Genomic DNA, 19,307 nt, shown 5'->3' with positions numbered 1-19,307 from the left:
TTTATATAATTAATAGTTGATAATTAAATTGAAACTTAGTTTTTAATTAAATACAACTTAAATTATTAATGATTTTTTAAAAATTATTTAAGATAAAAATATATTATATATAATATATTGTATTAATATTTTATTAAAAGTCTTGATTATAGTAATTATTTTGGTTAAAAAATTTATTTATACCATAAAGACTATAATAAATAGATTAACAATTAAATATGAAATAATAAAAATAAAATAATTTTTTAAGAACATATATAAAAAAATACTATTATTATGTTAAAAATAAAAAGAAAGCCAATATAAATTATTGTTTTTATTATTTGAATATTATATTGTGTGTAAAATTATCTTTTATTATTTAAAAATATTATAATAAGTGATTGTGTGTATATTTTTAGTCTTTATCAATATGTATAGATAGTTATAATTTAAAATTTTAAATATATCTAAATCAATTTGGGTTGGTCGAGTGATCAGATTAGTCGTTGTCCGCTTAGGCAAGTGTTGAGAGTTCGAATTTTATCTCGTATGTGTAGCAACTCATTGGCTAATTGCAGACTCTTAAATGAAATTCATATTCATAACGGATTAGTTCTTAACTTGTTGGGTATTGAGAAAATCCAAAAAAATATATCCATTTATCTAAATTTTATTATATTTTTGCCCCTACTGCAAAATTTTTTTGGGTTCGTCACTGGTGATGTACACCAAAATTGATATACTGTGTGTATTTTATTGGTTGGGTGTTAATATTCTGGTATGTGATTCTCTAAAAATTTTTGTATTGTATACTAAAATTTATATATTTTACATCAAAATTTTTGTATTCTAATTTTCTAAATATATATAAGAGAAGAAGAAAATGAAGACGACAAGAATGATGATGGTAAAAATAAAAAAAGGATGAGTAAAAAAAAAGAGAAGAAATTAAACAACAATGTAAAATAACAAAGAAATAACATTAAAAAAAGTGCATAAAAGCCAATAAGTTATAATTCAAATGGCATAGTTTTTCATACTCATTTAAGAGGTTACGGGTTTGACTCCTATTTTTGGCTAAAAAAAAGTTTGCATAAAAAGCAGCTCCCGCATATATACAAAACGTGCAATGATTTAATTAAAAATTTGGTTTAAAAAACGGTTAGGCACCTAACTTTACTTCACTTTATATTTCATTAAATCTAAATATTTTATATATTGGTTCTATAAGTATTTTTAGAGTAATAATTTACATATTTAAAAAATTTAAAAATTTTAGATATTTTTGTGTCAAATTATCTCATGGTAAGTTTAATTACTATTGGATGAAAATACAGAAATATAAAGAATTTGATATTTAGTTGAAAGAGAATTATAGCATATAGATCTCATAATGTACAGAGATAAAGAGGTTTTGTTATAGTCGTTGGGATTGAGACACGCATGTGAAAAGTTGATGGCGCCCTTGTCAGATGCTGAACATTCGTAGACGACTTGTGTTTTGGAGTAACGGCTTCGTTTGCTGGGTTAGGAGTTCTCTCAGTAACGTAATAGTAAAGGGTAACGGAATTGTCTTAATGGGCCAACGAATGGGCTGATAAGTAGGCTCTTCATACTATGGCTAATGAGTGGCCTCTTGTTAGATTTTGGTGGCAGGAGTTTGTTGGCTGCATAGAGGTGTATTTATATGAATATTAAATATTAGGAGTGTTAATATTTTGAAGGGAATAGTATGAGTTAATGTTTAAATTTGTCTCTGAAAGATCACGCGATCTTCATTTTTGTCCCCGAATAATTTTTTTAATCAAATTAGTCCCTGAAAGATAAACTGTTAGTCAAATTAGTCCTTCCGCCAATTGGATGATAACGTGATACACCACGTGGCAGGTCAGTAACACCTGGCACGCCACGTGACAGGTCAGTGTCACTTGACATAAAAAAAATTTTATTAGTCAAAATAGTTCTTGAAAGTCTAGACGTAAGTCATTTTCATCCCTCAAATTTTAAAAATTAGTCAAACTAATCCTTATATAATTTTTTTATAATATTAAATTTATAATATTTTTTTATACTACTAATTTTAATATTATTTTTTAAATCTTAATAAACAAAATTCTCTTTACATAAAATAATAAAAATAATTAAATTTTTATAAAGTTATTTTGTCATTTGTATTTTAAAATTTTATATTTTCAAATTGTAATTTTTTATGTGAATTTTTTTTATTTAAATGAGTTTATCAATTATTGTTGATTATATATTAAATTTTTAAATTTTATTAAATAAATAGTAATTATTTTAAATTTTAAATCTTTTTAAATTTTTTAAATTATTTTCTTATTGAAAAATTGGTTTATGGAATCACTTTTTGAATCTTAATATTCTAATATAATTTTTTAAATATTTCATTTAAAACAAAAGAAATTTTATTTTAATACGAAGCATATCTATTTATATAATGTACTAGTACAGAGTAGCTTGTGTTATGCATATGTATAATATTTCCTATTTCATTTTATCTCATTGATTTGTGAAATTAAAAGAAAAATTATATAATCTATCTCAAACATATGAAACACACAAAAATTTATTATGATGTTTGCACATATTACGCTTAAGAAGCAATTCGTTTATAATAATAATAATAAAGGGTAAGTACTGTTTTGGTCCCTAAAGTTTAGGGCCAGAATCGAAATCGTCTATCTTCTAATTTTGGATTTAAAATCATCCTTAATTTTTTTTATTAAAATCGTCCTTTTTATTAAAATTTTAATTTAATTCCTAAACTACCCCTATTCCTATTTTAATAATAAAATTTATAAAATAAAAAAAGCGCGTGTTTGGGGAAGTGGGGGAAGAAAACGCGTGGGTGGGGGGGGGTATACGAAGGTGCAGGGGCAGGGGAGGGAAAGGGGGGGGGAGGGGGATGGCGCCGGGGAGGGAGCAGCTCGCTGCTGCTCGCGTTGCTGCTGTTCGCGTTATTGCCGTCAGACTCTGTTGCCGCCGTTCATGCTTCAGTCGCCGCCACCATCGTGCCGTTTGCCTCGTGCCATCGTGAGCAGAACCACGAAGAGAGATGGATCGCGAGTGAGGGGGTCACGGGCTTGGAGCCGCCGCGCCTTCATCACCACCGTGTCTTCGCCGCGCTGCCGCCGTCGTCCTCGCCACGCTACCGCGGGTGGAGAGAGAAAGAAGGGGGGAGAAACAGGGAGGTCGCCGCCGTGACCTCCTCCTCGTCGTCGGCTTCCGCTCCGCTGTTGGTCGCCGCCTCGCCGCTGCTGCTCGCCGCCTCTGCTTCTTGCTGCGATTTTTGTTTCTGCTTCGTCTTCTACTTCTTCTGCTTCTTGATTTATTGAATTTTTGATTTGTTGAATCATTGTTGGTTTTGAGTTGTTGGTTTTCTTGATTTCTGAATTTCTTGATTTCTAAATTATTGTTTGCTGTTGATGGAAGAAGTTTGTTTATTGATCTCTGTTTGTTGTTTGCTGTGGTGGTGGTGGTGGTAGTGGTGGTGGTGTTGGTGGTGCTGTGGTGGTGTTGGTGCTGGTTGTGGTGGTGGCGATGGCGGTGGCGATGGCAGTGGCGGTGGTGTTGGTGTTGGTGTTGGTGTTGGTGTTGGTGGTGGTGGTGGAGGAGGTAATTGTGTTGGTAGTGGTGAGGGTATTTTTGTTCAAAAAAAATTATAAGGATGATTTTAATACAATAAAAAACATTAAGGATGATTTTAAATCCAAAATTAGAAGAGGGAGGATTTCGATTATGGCCCTAAACTTTAGGGACCAAAACAGTACTTACCCCTAATAATATTAACCAACAAATTTTTAATATTTTGTAAAGTTTGGAATTGAAGCAAAATTTGTGGATCTTCTTGAATTTTGACTCTAAGTATCACTACCATTACATCCTATATATAAGTAATATCGTAATGAAAAAAAAAAAGATGTAGTAAAAAAAAAATAGTGGTATAGCTTTGTTTAGGTTAACATACATAAATTTTGATTTTAAGCATATAACTTTGTTTAGATTAATAAATACATACATTTCAATTTTGATTTTATATATATATATAATATATATATATATATATATATATATATTCCAGCAAAATGTAGTAATGTAAGAAAAAAAATTTAGAATAGAAAAGAATAAGAGAGATTTTGAGAAAAATTAAAGGAGAGAGATAATTTTATGAAAAAAAATAAAAAAAATTATATAAGGACTAGTTTGACTAATTTTTAAAATTTGAGGGATGAAAATGACTTACGTATGGACTTTCAAAGACTATTTTGACTAATAAATTTTTTTTATATGTCAAGTGACACGTGGCATGCCACGTGTCACTGATCTGTCACGTGGCGTGCCACGTGTTACTGACCTGTCACGTGGCGTGCCACGTGTTACTGACCTGTCACGTGGCGTGTTACATCATCATGCCACGTGGCACTTAACGTGACACGTCATCATTCAATTGACGGAAGGACTAATTTGACTAACAGTTTATCTTTCAGGGACTAATTTGATTAAAAAAATCATTTGGAGACAAAAATAAAATCGCGTGATCTTTCAAGACGAATTTGAATATTAACCCGGAATAGTATATTAAAATAGGGAATCTTGGACCTTTGGCCCTTTTGTATACAAAAAATATAGGATATCTAATTTTCTTTCATTATATTTATAGAGTCTTTTTTAGATGGGGTCTAAAATGAGAATATGAGATCAATAATTTTGTACACATTAAATATGTCATTTTTATATATTATTAGATTTTATAAAATAAAAATTAATTAATATTATAAAAAAATATTAAAAGACTTTAATTAATATGGAGCATATTACTACACAAATAATAACATTTCTATTTTTAGAGTAAATTTAAATAAACAATACAGAACATATCAACATATAAAAAATTATGAATCTTTTTTATTATTAAATTCAATAAGTATAGAGTAACATTTTTTATGTTAAAAATAAATTCATATTAAAATTTTTTTATTTCAATATAAAATATAAAATAATTAAATTTTATCTATATTACTTGACATATGATAAATTATTTTAGTTTAAGATAAAAAATATGTTAAATATTTATTTTTTAAAATATTACTACGTAATATAAAATTATATAGATATTATTAAAATATATACTAGAGGTAATGACCAAATCAGTACTCAAAAGATTCAAATGCTGATATTTTGGTACCTCACTATTGTTATTGATAAAATGGTCCTTAAAAGATTTTAAAATTTAACAAGCGTAACCACGAGTTCACCGGAGCAAATCTCCGACAAACACTATGCTGACATGGCCACCTTATTTTGGTGACATGGCAAACCACCCCGAAACCCTAAGCCCTCCCTCCCCAACGCAGACTCCCCCTCCATCTCCCTCCCCATCGTAGCCCTTCCCAGCCCAACGCAGCCCCCTCCCCTCCCCCTCCATCCCCATCGCAGCCCCCCAACACACTCCCCCATTCCCTTTCTCTTCCCATCGCATCCCCCTTCCCTTTTCCTCTCCTTCGCAGCCCTCTTCCCTCTCCCTCCCATCGCAGATCATATAAAGGCACAGATAGAAGCATACACAACAGAACATAATATCACAATTCAAATTACAATCCACCAATACCATTTGTGTTTCTTTCCAAATGTATTATACTATTCCATCAATTACATTAAAAAATGAAGAAAAAGAAAAAAATTCACCTACAAACCCCCCAAATTTCTTACCAAGATGATCATGTAAAGTACTCTTATCAATCTCTTGGTGATGGTAACTCTGGCAAATAGTAAAAAATGTTCTGCACTAACAATTCCACTAAATTCACAATGACCAACATACCCACAATAATCGTGAAAAATTGTAGAAACGAGTTCTGTGTATCAATTGCTATAATAAGCAAAACCCAAAAAATCACGAAGACAAAGTTACAGATGAACATCAAAAGCGTGACCCAGAGGTAAGTGATGAACAAACGCTTGAAGATTTTGGGAATTGCAGAGAGGGTGGAAGAAAAGGAGATAACTTTGTTGGTGTAGAGGGAAGCGACGGTAAAGACAGTGGCGGCAGTGGAGAGGAGAGAGAAGGCGAAGAGGAAGAAAAGGTAACAGATTTTTGGGATGTTCAGGAATTGTAGCTCCTCTAGTGCTAGATCCATTATTCCTTCTTCTTCTTCTTCTTCTTCTCATATTCTCGTTCTGTTCTTCTCTGATCTGAGAGAGAGAATCGAAAGTTTTGGTTTGTAGTTGTTTTGAAAGGATGTAATTTTGAGATATTAGATTATTATTCTTTTTTATTGCAGAAATGAGATGAGATAAGATGAGATGATATGAGAGAGAGGGAGAGGGAAGGGGGCTGCCATGGGGAGGGGAAGGGAAAGGGAAAGAGGGCTACGATGAGGGAAGGGGAGGGATTAGGGTTTGGAATAATATTTTTAATTACAAATTCCAACTCAAAATAAATTTCTCTTGTCAGCAAAAATCGGTGAACACGTAAGCATCTTACTCGCCGGAGCTATGGTCCGGCAAGCACGAGGACACGCTTGGCAAATTTTTAAAACATTCAGATACCATTTTTTTAATAACAATAGTCAGGTACTAAAATGTCAGCGTTTGAATTTTTCGGGTACTGATTTGGTCATTACCTCTATATACTATTCAAAAGATTACATAGATATTATTAATTTTGTAAGAAAATAATAATTTATTAATATTTAATTTTTTGGTTGTTTTATTTATATTTTTAACAAAATAATAGAAACAGAAAATAAACAATAATATTGTTTCTTTAATATTTTTAAATACAACAACAACAACAAAGTATTTGTCCCATTAGGTGGAGTCGACTACATGAATCAAACGACGCCATTAAATTTTATCATGTATTATGTCTACAGAGAGACCATTTATATGAGATCTCGTTTGATCACCTCATAGATGATCTTCTTAGGTCTTTCTATATCTTTCACCCCTTGTCGGGGTTGGCTATATAACTGACAAATGGTATCATCAGCCATAGGACAGGCATGCATCATATGCATTTGTATGCTTTGCTTGAGTTTGAATTTATTTTGGTTTGCCTAATTGTTAAACTGTTATTAACTGTTATCTGAGCTATATACTATAACTGCTATCTATACCTGTGCTTTCCTTGTCTTTTTGTCTGTGTTTGTTATGATGTGATACTTTTGAGATTAATGGTAATGAGATGATGATTGTGTTGATTGATTATGTGAAGGGCTGAAGACTGTGATTGATTTTTGATTGAGTTGTTAGTAAAGTATAAAAAATCAAGCTGGTTCAGCATAAACTTAATGAACCTATGTTTGGAACAGGTTGGTCATTCATACCATATAGGAAATTGATTATGATTTTTCTTACAAGAAAAGAAGGGTTTTGGATTTCTGAAAAATTAAATATTGTTTCTTTGAAAATGTTTTAGATCATTAACAATTGGTTTTAAAAAAAAGATTCATAAGACGAGAGATAATCAGTGCAATTGAAAAATATTTTTCTTTTAAATATCCTCTTATAACAATTCTTAAACCCTCTACTGAAAATTCTTTTGAGGACGATGTTCTCACTCCCTTATAAAACTTTTTTTTCAGTGACAGGTTCAGGAAGCTTTAGCGCGAAGCCACAACCGACTATAGAGCTTTAATGTATATATGTGTTTTTATTTTCCGTATTTAGTTTAGTCCTAGAATTTAATTTTCCCTTGACATTTATTATTGGTGTTTGCTACGGTACGATCATAAATTTATACGTACCGATACGTTTAAAATATGGACAAATAACAATAAGCCATGTGGAATTTATTTTCCACATCAACATCTAATTTTTTTAAAGAGGTAATGACCAAATCAGTACCCGAAAGATTCAAACGCTGACATTTTGGTACCTCACTATTGTTATTGACAAAATGGTCCTTAAAAGGTTTTAAAATTTGATAAGCGTACCCACGAGTTCACCGGAGCACATTTCCGGCAAGCACAGTGCTGATGTGGCCACCGTGTTTTAGTGACTTGGCAAACCACCCTCAAAGTTCCCTCCCCAACGCACACTCCCTCCCCTTCCCTCTCCCTCCCTGTCACAGCCCCCATCCCCAACGCACACTTCTCCCTAATCGCAGTCCCCACCGCATCACAAGCCCCTCCCCAACGTACACTTTCCCTTCCTCCTTCAACACCACCATTCATAGCAACAACACCTTTAACATCAACAGCAACAACAACCTCCACCACACACTCTCTCTCTCCACCACTCCCCTTCCCCAACGCACACTTTTCTTTCCCTCCCTCAACACCACCATTCACAGCAACAACAACCTCAACAACAACAGAGTTGTCCCAAATCATAAATTGTCTCAAATTTTTAGGTTAAATTATCATTCAAAAAGATTAATCACAATAAAACTCAGAAACAAATTCATATACAATAATCAAAATAAAATAAAATAAAATAAAATAAAACTAATACATAGAGCCAAGATGAAACCCAGACTGAGGAGGCATGGCAACGACTGGGGGCTAGCAGCAAGCAAATACAAGCAGTGAAGGCGACAACGGTGAAGGCGTGCAGACAACGCAATGCTACGAAGGAGACACTGGCGGACGCAGAAGACCCGACGACGAGATGGCGACAGCGTGGTGTCCATGACACTGGCTCTGTAAGACTGGGAAGGTTGAGCTCTACTGCTGCTTTGGGGGAGAGTGAGTTGAGAGTGTGAGACACTGTGTTGGGAAGGGGATTAGAATTCAAAGAGGTAAGGGAAGGGGATTAGGGTTTAGAAAGGGGGATTTTGGACTGAGGAGGGGGGAAGTACGTTGGAGATGGGAAATTAGGGTTAGAGAGGGGGAGGGGGGAGAATGCATTCAGGAAGGGAAAGGGGGGAGTGTGTTGGGGAGGGGGAAGGAGAAGGAGAAGAACTAGGGTTAGAGAGGGGGAAGGGGAAGGATTAGGGTTGGGGAGGGGGGAGAATGCATTCAGGAAGGGGAAGGGGGAGTGCGTTGGGGAGGGGAAGGAGAAGGAGAAGAATTAGGGTTGGGGGGGAGGTATTTGCCATGTCATCAAAACGCAGTGGCCATGTCAGCACTGTGCTTGTCGGAAATGTGCTCCGGTGAACTCGTGGATACACTTGTCAAATTTTAAAATCTTTTAAGGACCATTTTGCCAATAACAATAGTGAGGTACCAAAATGTCAGCGTTTGAATCTTTCGGGTACTGATTTGGTCATTACCTCTTTTTTAAAAGAAAATATATATTATTTTACCTTATATACCTTAAATATCGTATGTGAATTTATGATCGTACTATAGCAAACACCTTTATTATTTGGTTATTAGAGGGGTAGGATTTGTGTTTAAAGAATTGTAAATAGGAAAAACAATCATTTGTACCCATGAACTTTACGAACACTGATAAAAATATCCATTAAAGAAGAAAACTAACGTTGTATCCATCAAAGATAGATTTCGTACGACAAAAGTACCCAAATCCTAAATTTATGTTGTCTTTTTAATAAAATTCCAGAATTACCCCATCCTTTATCTTCAACCCCTCCTCTCTTCTTTCCCAAATCTCAAACACCTCCATTGACACTACCTTAACCACCTTCTATTCTCTACTACTCTACTAACCACCACTGCCGCCATCTTTTCACGTTGACGATGACAAAGACGACAACAAGGCAACCAGGCAATCTATCCGTTCCCACGCAACGCTAGATGGAGAAGTTCCGGAAGTGAGACTAAACCGAGATCTAGCGCGCAAGGTCCTGTGGTACGATTCAACTCCTCCTAGGTCCACTTCAACCTCATGGACTCCATGGAAAAAAGGTCCTATATTTACAACAGTACAAATTACAAATTTATTATATAATTAACGAAATTGAACTTTCTCACTCTTCCAAATCACCACCATCATGTGCAAGATTCCTGTGTTACTCACATGCCCCCCCAAAGCGTCTTGCCAAAGTTTCAATTTTTAGCATCCAAAGGTGCTTCTCCTTCTGACATTGTATTGAAAGTGATGGAGGAACGGTGGTGATGGTAATGACGGTAATAAAGTGTTGATAGGATTTGAGATTGGAGAAGTGATTATGAGAAGTAATTAAAAGTTAGAGGGTGTTGTGACAGTGAAAAAGGAGGAAGATGAGGCTGACGGTTGTTGACGGTGGCGGTGATGATGGTGTTGGTGAAGGAGGTGGTAAAATTGATGAAAAGAATAAAGAGAGGGTTGAAATTTGCTGAAAGGGGTATTGAGATTAGGGTTAGAAAAATGGTAATTTGGGATTTTTAGGTATTGAGTTTACGATTTTTAGGCAATGAAGGTGTTTGAAATTTGGGAAAGAAGAGAGGAGGGGTTGAAGATAATGGTGTGGGTAATTCTGGAATTTTATTAAAAAGTCAACATAAATTTAGGATTTGGGTACTTTTGTCGTACGGAATCCATCTTTGATGGATATAACATTAGTTTCCTTCTTTAGTGGGTACTTTTGTCAGCGTTCGTAAAGTTCATGGGTACAAATGGTTGTTTTTCCATTGTAAATAAGTCTATGTATTTATTATTATGTGAATATGATATGTGACTATGTGATTTTAAAGTACAGACTTTTCTCATTAATAATTAAAGACTCGGTTCATATTTATGAAGTAGGCTTGATATTAAATAAATATAGTAACAAATTAAAAGATTAGAGGTAAGTAACACCTGAACTTTTAGTACGATCATGATGTGTTAAAAGTAAGGGTGTTATAGTATCCAACTCCCTAGCTTTCGTACCGACCCATTTTGTTTCTTGTAGGCACATGATGTTAATCTTTCTCCTTGTCATGGTATCTTCCACCTCCATGGATTTTCCTGTTAAAATGCCTATCTTCCATATCCCAAATCTCAACATTTTATCGTTTCGACTTTTACTTTTTTTCTTTGTGAACTAACTTACTTACTCTCGTCCATTCACGAAAACACGGGAATCCTTGCTTATTTAACATTACACCCGGGCACCGATGTTGTGGCTCTTGCTCATTTAACATTGTATGCAAGCCATACAGCGCGTTACTTCCGGGCAACAACCTAACTTTAGTGCAATAACATCTTTAATCCATGTCATGAAGATTCTATTATGTTTTTATGTTGGCTATTGAAAACATAACACAACCTTCCTCCTTTATTCGGGTTTGGGATCAGCTATGTGCTGCAGGTATAACATAGGCAGAGTTTATTTAATATTTTTAAATATCTATAAAAATTATTCTGATTGAAATAAAACTGACAAAAAAAGGATTTTAAATTATGTTGTTATTTTCACAATGGACAATTTTAATTGCGAGTCAAAGTAGGACGATCAAGAAGCAATTATATTTATATGTCTATAGACATATAATTTTTTTTAAAATAAGTAGTATGACATTATTGTAAAAAAAAGTTTTAGCTGTTATAATTATAGATGCCTTTTATGTTAATTATTATTTTTTAACTTTTTAAATATACTATGATCATATAAATATGAAGTTATGATGATTAAAAAATAAAGGAGTTGATATATTTGGTATGAACATAAGTGCTTTTGCTTCAGTTACATACTTAATTGTATTGTTTTCTCCCTCTCCTCTCCACTTTCAGTTGTCAATTTCTTTTCATCATGCAGGTGCAAAAATTACTTAGTTATGGTTGAGTTTTTTTTATTACTATTATTTAATGTTCATCAACGTGATCTATAAGAAATGCGTTTTTTTTCTCAAAAATATTTTTGAATGAAAAAACTTACATTGCTTGAATAACCTTTATATTATCATTTATAGACCCAACATTCATTATCATATATATACAACATTTGAGGCATAAACTGAGGCCCAAAAGCCAGAGCACCCAATGGAATCCGATTTCAAAAAATCTCGTTATGCCACAACAACCTCTCAGCTCAAGCTCCCAAAGTCATCCACAGCTAGTACAAATTTGACACTATACTCTTTTAACCATAGCACGTGTCACCATAAGATAAAATCTCTGTATATCTTTATATATTTACATCTTTATAGTAGAGCAACCTATAAGATTTTTGAAAATGTGTTAGGGTTTCTGAACCTGTATTTGCTTGCAAGGGTCATACTATACGCTAATGAAGCTTGAGTAACAAAACAGTAAGTACCATAATTTTCTCTAAAACTTCATGGTGAGATGAAGGGTAAACACGTCCAACGCTAACTTTTAAAAAAGTTATCTATGTACATCAACACCTTTTAAACTGGTTAACATTATATTCTACTCCCAAAATAATATCACATCAAGATATTTAAATCCCCACATCTCAAAAAAGTGATTGTTAAGAGTATTTTTATTAGGAAAATAATGCTAGAAAAGTATACAATTGAAAAGTTGAACCAAAAGAAAGATAATCCAATGACTAAGATACATAAAAGAATTTAATTATAGTAACGAGTGAATTCATCAATAAATATTTAAGTATAAATGAATTTAATTCAAGCATAATTTATAATAGTACCAACAAGACAAGGCTCTATTAGTCTATTCTTTGTTCCGTTGTTCTGTAACTAGTAGTTTGACTCTTTCTATACTTGTATGCCCTTTTTTTATCGGATGTTCATTTTACTAGGTGTGCAAATAGTTATTCTAATATTAAAATTTAGGTGGATAATTTAAAAGTATAGTATGTTTTTATTTAATTGATGTTTGTTCATATTGTTAAAAAAATCATTAATTACTTACCATAACCCATAAATAAATGAAAAGAAAAAACTACACAAGAAAACTCTATCATATTGCATGCTAATCATTAAGGCTATGTTTGGTTGGACAAAAAGAAATAGAGAGGAAGGAAATAGAAAGGAAAGAAATGAAAGGAAAGAAATTGAGTGAATTTTTATTTTCTTTAGATGTGTTTGGATGGAAGGAAAATAAAAAGGAAAGAAATGTTATAAAAAAATAATTTTACCCCTATATTATAAAATATATTGAAAAAGTGAAGGGGTAGTATTGGAAGTAGAAAGAGAAACATTAGTTTTCTCTCCATTTTCTTTCTAATGTTGGACAGAAAAAAAAATTGGTGAGCCCCACCAATTTTTTTCCATCCATTTTCTTTCCTCTCTAATTTTCCTTCTCAACCAAACAAAGAAAAATAATCATTTTCTTTCCTCTCTTTTCTTTCCTTCAATTTTTCTCTCAAACAAACATAGTGTAATTGTCTAATTTATGTTGTCATTTACTCCGAAGACCAACTCTATTAATATAATTGTGATGCAATAAGGTGAATGGATAATGGAAACCCTACAAGTACAGTTGAATTTGGCAATAAAATTCGAACTATTCTAAAAGATACTTATATATAACCAAGTGATTTTAGTAATTAAATTTAATTAAGTTGATCTGTTAATTTATTATTCAAAATCATTCCAACAAGAATTACTTGCTCAATGTATACGTGAATCGGTGAATGGCGCACATAAATTTTTAACTTTTGTAACTTCTTCCTCATCTCAACATCTCCGACTACATTCACTATTTTTTTTTTGTGGAAACTCAAGTGCAGTCGACTTCATGTAAAGTCGATTGCACCTGAGTTTTCACCTTTTTTTTTCTTGCAATATGTTCATTATTTTCTGATTTTTCTCTGTGTGTGGCTGCTTCTTATGTCAATAACACTGGGTTTGGAAGAGGTTTGTAGATCAAATTGAATGAAGTGAATATATAGTGATTTTAATTAGTGTATTAGTGTCTATTGCAAAGAGATAGATATAATAATTGTACCTAGAAGACCTTCCAATTGTATATGAACAAATTAGTAGGAAAAAAAATTCAGTGTTTATGTTGAAGATATGTTTATTATCACAAAATTTTTGTATTTGCTTCCTCTGTTTTCTTCTAAAAATATTGTATATTTACTTTAAAAAAATTTTGAGCCTATTCTTATAAATGTTGTATGTTTTATTGTAAATAAATTTCAATATTTATTTATTATATATATATATATTTTAAGTTTGCTTGTTTACTTTTAAAAGATTTATATGTTTATCATAATTAAATTTCTGTCTTTATCTTAATAATTTTTTTGTTTGCTTTTAATGTTTTTTTTTAATTTGTGTTTACCTTATAAAAAATGTATTTATTATTATAAATTTTTTGTATTTAGCTTAAAAATTTGTTTTTTTTTTCTATGATTTTTTTCAAAAAGTTTATTTATCATAAAATTATTCTATATTTATCGTCATAAAATTTCTTTAATATTTCTTCTTTATTCTTCTTGTCCATAATTTTTTTAGAAATACCAAAACAAAGTGAAAAAAAGAAAAAGCAAATAAACAAAGAAACATATTCTGACCCAACCCAATATAAAATTGGAGGTTCACTAAGCGAACTCGCACCTTGTCCGTACAATGAGATGTCTTCGATGTAACTCGATCTTCACAAGAGAAGATTCGGACAGCTGGCGGAAGTTTCTATGGGGTTGGACCTGAGTAAGAGAGCCCACTCGAACAGATAGGGATAAAGGAGAGGGACTTACCCTCTCCTCAGGTACGTCACTTTTACTCAAATTAGCCACCTCCTCGTACGGAGGCTTATTTTGGTATCAGAGTGTCCTTGCAGGTGGCTCCACTCGTCGACCTATTGACGACTGTTGGTCCCACAACATCTCAACCCTCACACTCAGGTTCCGACCCTCACCTCCAACGAACTTTTCGCCAACGGTTCAACGGACAACCGAACAATGGCGCCATCAGTGCCCTTGTGTTTGGCCTAAAGCCAAGAGGAAGCTCTCTCCTAGATCGACCCGATCCAGCAATTTCTTGAGAAGGGTAAGCTGTCAGAAAACAGGGAAGAAGCTAAGATCGTAAGAAGAGAGGCCGCTAAATATGCAGTAGTGCAAGACCAGTTATACAAGAGAGGGCTCAGTCACCACATTAGGGGTACACGAGAGGTGTAGTAGACACCACATTAGGGGTGTACTATGATGATCGACGCTAGCGAATAAGTGAAGAGGTGCCTCAGATGCCAAGAAAACACAGACTTTCATAAGGCACCGGCAGAGGAGCTAAGCTCTATCATAGCCTCTCGACCTTTCTTCTATTGGGGAGTTTATTTGCTGGGCCCTTTCTTGACGGCCCCAAGCCAAGTCAAATACCAACTAGTAGCCATTGACTACTATACCAAATGGGTAGAAGTAGAACCTTTGGCAAGTATATCGTTTGCGAACTGTAGGAAATTCCTGTAGAGGCAAGTGGTCGCAAGGTTTGGAATCCCTGAAATTGTGATATCGGATAATGGAACTCAATTTTCAAATAAGAAGTTTGGAGAGTTCCTATCAGGCCTTGGCATCAAGCAAAAGTTTTCCTCTGTGCATCACCCTCAAAGTAACGGGTAAGTAGAGGCAGTGAATAAAGTCATTTTGAAGGGACTGAAGAAGCATTTGGATCAAAGGAAGGATTCATGGACAAACGAGTTGGCATTGGTCCTATGGTCTTATAGGACAATGCTGCAATCGTCTACCAAAGAGACGCCCTTCCATCTCACTTACGGCATGGACGCCATGATTCCCGTGGAGATAGGAGAACCCAGCCCAAGGTTGTTATTAGGAGGAGTTGAGGAGGCGGCCGAAAAAGAGCTAGTAGATGAAACCAGCACCCATTTGTTGGAAGTAGCGCTAAAGAAGAGGTTGGCACTACACTACAATCGCAGGGTTCATAACAAAAGATTCGAAGAGGGAAACCTGGTATTACGATGCAACGACATCGGTCCGTCGACACCAGGGGAAGGGAATCTCTTCCCCAACTAGGAAGGACCTTACAAGGTAAGGAAGGTGCAAGGAAAAGATGTATACAAGCTCGAGCTACTAGATAGGAAGGAGATACCAAAGACTTGGAATGCGGCGAACCTCAGAAGATTCTACTCCTAAGGCTTAGACGGTCTCCTAGCTATGGTCTCACGATTTGGTTACTTTTCTTTCTCGTATTCATTTCATTCCTTGTGTTCATTTTTATTTACTTTGTTTTAATCTTGCAAGCCTACTTGTAGTCTCATGATATATGAAAAAAGGGGTACTCTTTTCCCTTACCGTCAGCTCGGAACAGCGGCAAGGAATTTTGATGAGGCCCATTATTTTAAAACTACTAGTATTTTGTGTTAAAATTTATTGTTTGGAAATTACTACCAAGTTACGAGTATGGCTTCCCATAACTGATCAACTCAGAAGCCCTTGCACGAAGACACACGGATATCCATCGGTACATGAATAAATGACCAATATCATACATGAAAATAAACCAAGTTTTAACAAGCCCACAAATCGGGAGTTCAAAAGGGCAACACATCGGCCCAGCAAACAAAAAGACATCAACATTACAAGTTTAATTACAAATTTTTCACTTCCTCAGTATGTTAACGATCTTGCCATCTTGGATCATTTTAAAAGCACCAACAATCGAGATGTCGAATTCAAGGACAATTAGTGAGACTTGGGCTTTGATCCCCTCCTCGGTAGCAGCTATTGCGTCCCGGGCATCTTTGATAATATGCTTGTTCTTTTTCTTCATGTTTGTGACCTCAAGGCTAGCTGCGCCAGCCGATCTCACGGATTCTGCCAGCTCTTTTTCTAGTTCTTTCACCTTACTCTCTCGTCCACTTCGGCCTGACCTTGAGCGGTGTTGAGTTGCTTTGAAAGGGAAATGTCCCGATCAACAAGACGCTAGATCTCGTCATCTGCCACCTTCATCTTCCTCTTGGCTTTGCTCAGTTTAGCCCCCGAGGTCTCTCCTTCAGCCTTCAACTTAATAATTTCACGCTGAGCCATCTTGTGCTTTTCATCTAAAATCTGACACTAGGCTAAGATTGACTCCACCTTCCTCGTGATAGCGGCAGCTTGGAGAAGGCTCCAATATGTCCACCTCGCTTGGGCGACTAGGTCGTCATCCCAGAAGAAATTTTCAGTGCCTGGTAGTAGCTGGAATCAACAAATAAGCCCGCATCGAAGTTTTTTCCATCACAGAGAGCACCTAACCCGGCTTGGAGCTGGATTTTGTTTTCTTGTTGTTGGGAATCACAACCACTTCGGGCTCCTCAACCTGAGCACCCGAAGACTACGCAACCACCGCAAGTTGGCCATAGTCAACCTCACCACTAGCCCTGGGCCCAGGAGGTAGCCTAGTCAGAGGCTGAGATTGAACCTCCAGCTCGTCGGCTTGAGAAATCTCGACTTGAGGAGTGGAGGAATCAGAGTTCTCGTCATCCCCAAGAAAGAAGTGAGTCATCGAACGACTAATCGAAGTATTCTCAACAGCCATCCCAACTACAAAAGAAAAAGAAAACCAAGTTATGAAGTCGGCAATTAGGCAGCAATAAGTAAATCAGGGCATCGTCAGAATAACAAAAAGAAACATGAATTTATCTATGCAGTCCCGTCCGGCTTTCCGGTCACCCATTAGGAGGTGAGGGTTAAGGGGATGAGAACCAAATATTGCCAGCAAGATATCGGCAATTTGCTGGTTCTACCGACCTAAACCTTCATAGGTCGTTTTGATTAAGTAGTTGGAAAGGTACCCCTTTTTATGCTTACCCTCCTAGAAAGGGTTCGTGAGTAAGAAAAAGAAGAGGAAGACTTCGACGATGGTCGGGAGCTCCAAGTACTCGCATATCATTTCAAAGCACCGGATGACAGCCCAGCTGTTCGGATGAAGTTGTGAGAGAAAAACATCACACCGATTTAAGAGAGCCATGATGAAGGGAGAGAAGGGAAGTCGAACTCCCAAAGTAGTGAACATAGGTTTATACACCCACATCCAGTTTGAGACACGAGGAGCCTTAAGATTAAGTTGGAAAATGTGTTCCTGGGAGCCCGGCACGAAGAGTTCATAATTCGCCTCCTTGAGGCTGCCTCGCATAATGCTCCTAAGTCACGGAGCTCTGTTAACTCCTCCGTGGTTACCCTGAAGGATGTGCTCGTGACACCGGTAGTACACTGAGTGTACTGATTCACAGATGGTCATTGCGTCATACCTACAGCGGGGGCACTACTTAAATCGTGAGGGCGGGAGAAGGTTCTAAGTCAAAACTAAGTTATTCTACACTTAAATCAAAATCATTCTACACTAAACCATTCTAGCTTAAATTGCAAAAAAAAGACACCTGTGGTACCCCCTAAAAGCTATCTAGCAAGCATTAGTTCGATCTAAAAAAGCAACAATAAAAAGGAAACCAAGGCTACAATGACGGAGAATAAGCAAAAATGGCACGGATAAATGGTCACTTACTAACAATTGCAACGCAGAAAGGTGCTAGAAGATGAAAATGGCAGGACTCTCATGACAATAGTAAAAAATCTGCAAGCAAGGAGGGAAATGGCATTTGCAGAAGGGTAGATAAATGGGTAAGTAATGGTAAGCAATTGTGGAAAAAGGCTAGGCCCAAGTAAAAGGCCCCACCCGAACAGATAGGGATAAAGGGGAAGGACCTACCCCTCTCCTTAAGATCCCTATTCTTGCAACAGACGCGGCATAATTGCAAAAAGAGTGCCTTCCTTCCCTCACAACCTAGTCTGCTCGTGGTCATGGAAAACCCGTCTTTTTGGCATAACTGCCTCTAGCAGCCCCTTCTCTAAGACCTTGGTCAATAAGTTAGTTCCTTTTACTCATATTCATGTGCTGCGGATTCTCCCTTTTGCACCTAAGACCGTCTTTTCATTAACTCCTGGGCAATCAGGTTCGGTTTCTCCCGAAGAGCCTGCATTCCATGCTTCCGATTCAAGTCCTGAAAACCTTCGTGCTAACAAGCCATTCTCTTCCGAACTCTTCCGAAAGTGCCACGGTGGATTCTAGAACTGGGGTTATTCCGACAACAAGGGACTAAGGCAAACCTTACTTTCTTCTTATGATTCTGCTCGAACTGTCTTCTCTAAAGCGAAAGGTTATGATTTCGGATTCTTATACTTCAGCTAAATAAAGTTCTGTGACCTCTGTGTTGAAGGAAAAAGCGTTCTTGTACACTCATTCGCGCGATCGTTCATCTTTCATTTCCCATTTTTACAATTTTTTAAGAATGCACTAAATACGGAATCTCTAAACACTATTCTGGCCAAACCAAAGTAGTCTTCCTTCTAGTGAGTCCCACTTCCCTGGGATCTCCCCCTAAAAAACAAATATACCTAAAAGATCGAAAGATCTCCGGATCGGTTAAGGAAATTCTATTACCGGACGGAGAAAGCGGCGTTTGGATTAGAAAGGATGTCGCAAGATCAATTGTTTTTTCCTGCTGTCGGAAGATCGGTTGTTGAGGCCTGAAGGAAAATGCTGGATAGTGTACTTCCTGTAAAGACTGTA

At 35.6% G+C, this 19,307-nt stretch overlaps 1 pseudogene; it reads right to left on the bottom strand.

Moving 5' to 3' along the window:
* Positions 1–5,280: 5,280 nt before the first annotated feature.
* On the bottom strand, positions 5,281–6,140 carry LOC130949134 (uncharacterized; annotated as a pseudogene).
* Positions 6,141–19,307: the final 13,167 nt, after the last annotated feature.

The sequence above is a fragment of the Arachis stenosperma genome, chromosome 9 (assembly GCF_014773155.1).
Source record: "Arachis stenosperma cultivar V10309 chromosome 9, arast.V10309.gnm1.PFL2, whole genome shotgun sequence".
NCBI classification, from domain to species: domain Eukaryota; kingdom Viridiplantae; phylum Streptophyta; class Magnoliopsida; order Fabales; family Fabaceae; genus Arachis; species Arachis stenosperma.
Note: the sequence above shows the minus strand (reverse complement) of the source record. Positions and strands in the feature narration are given on the sequence as shown.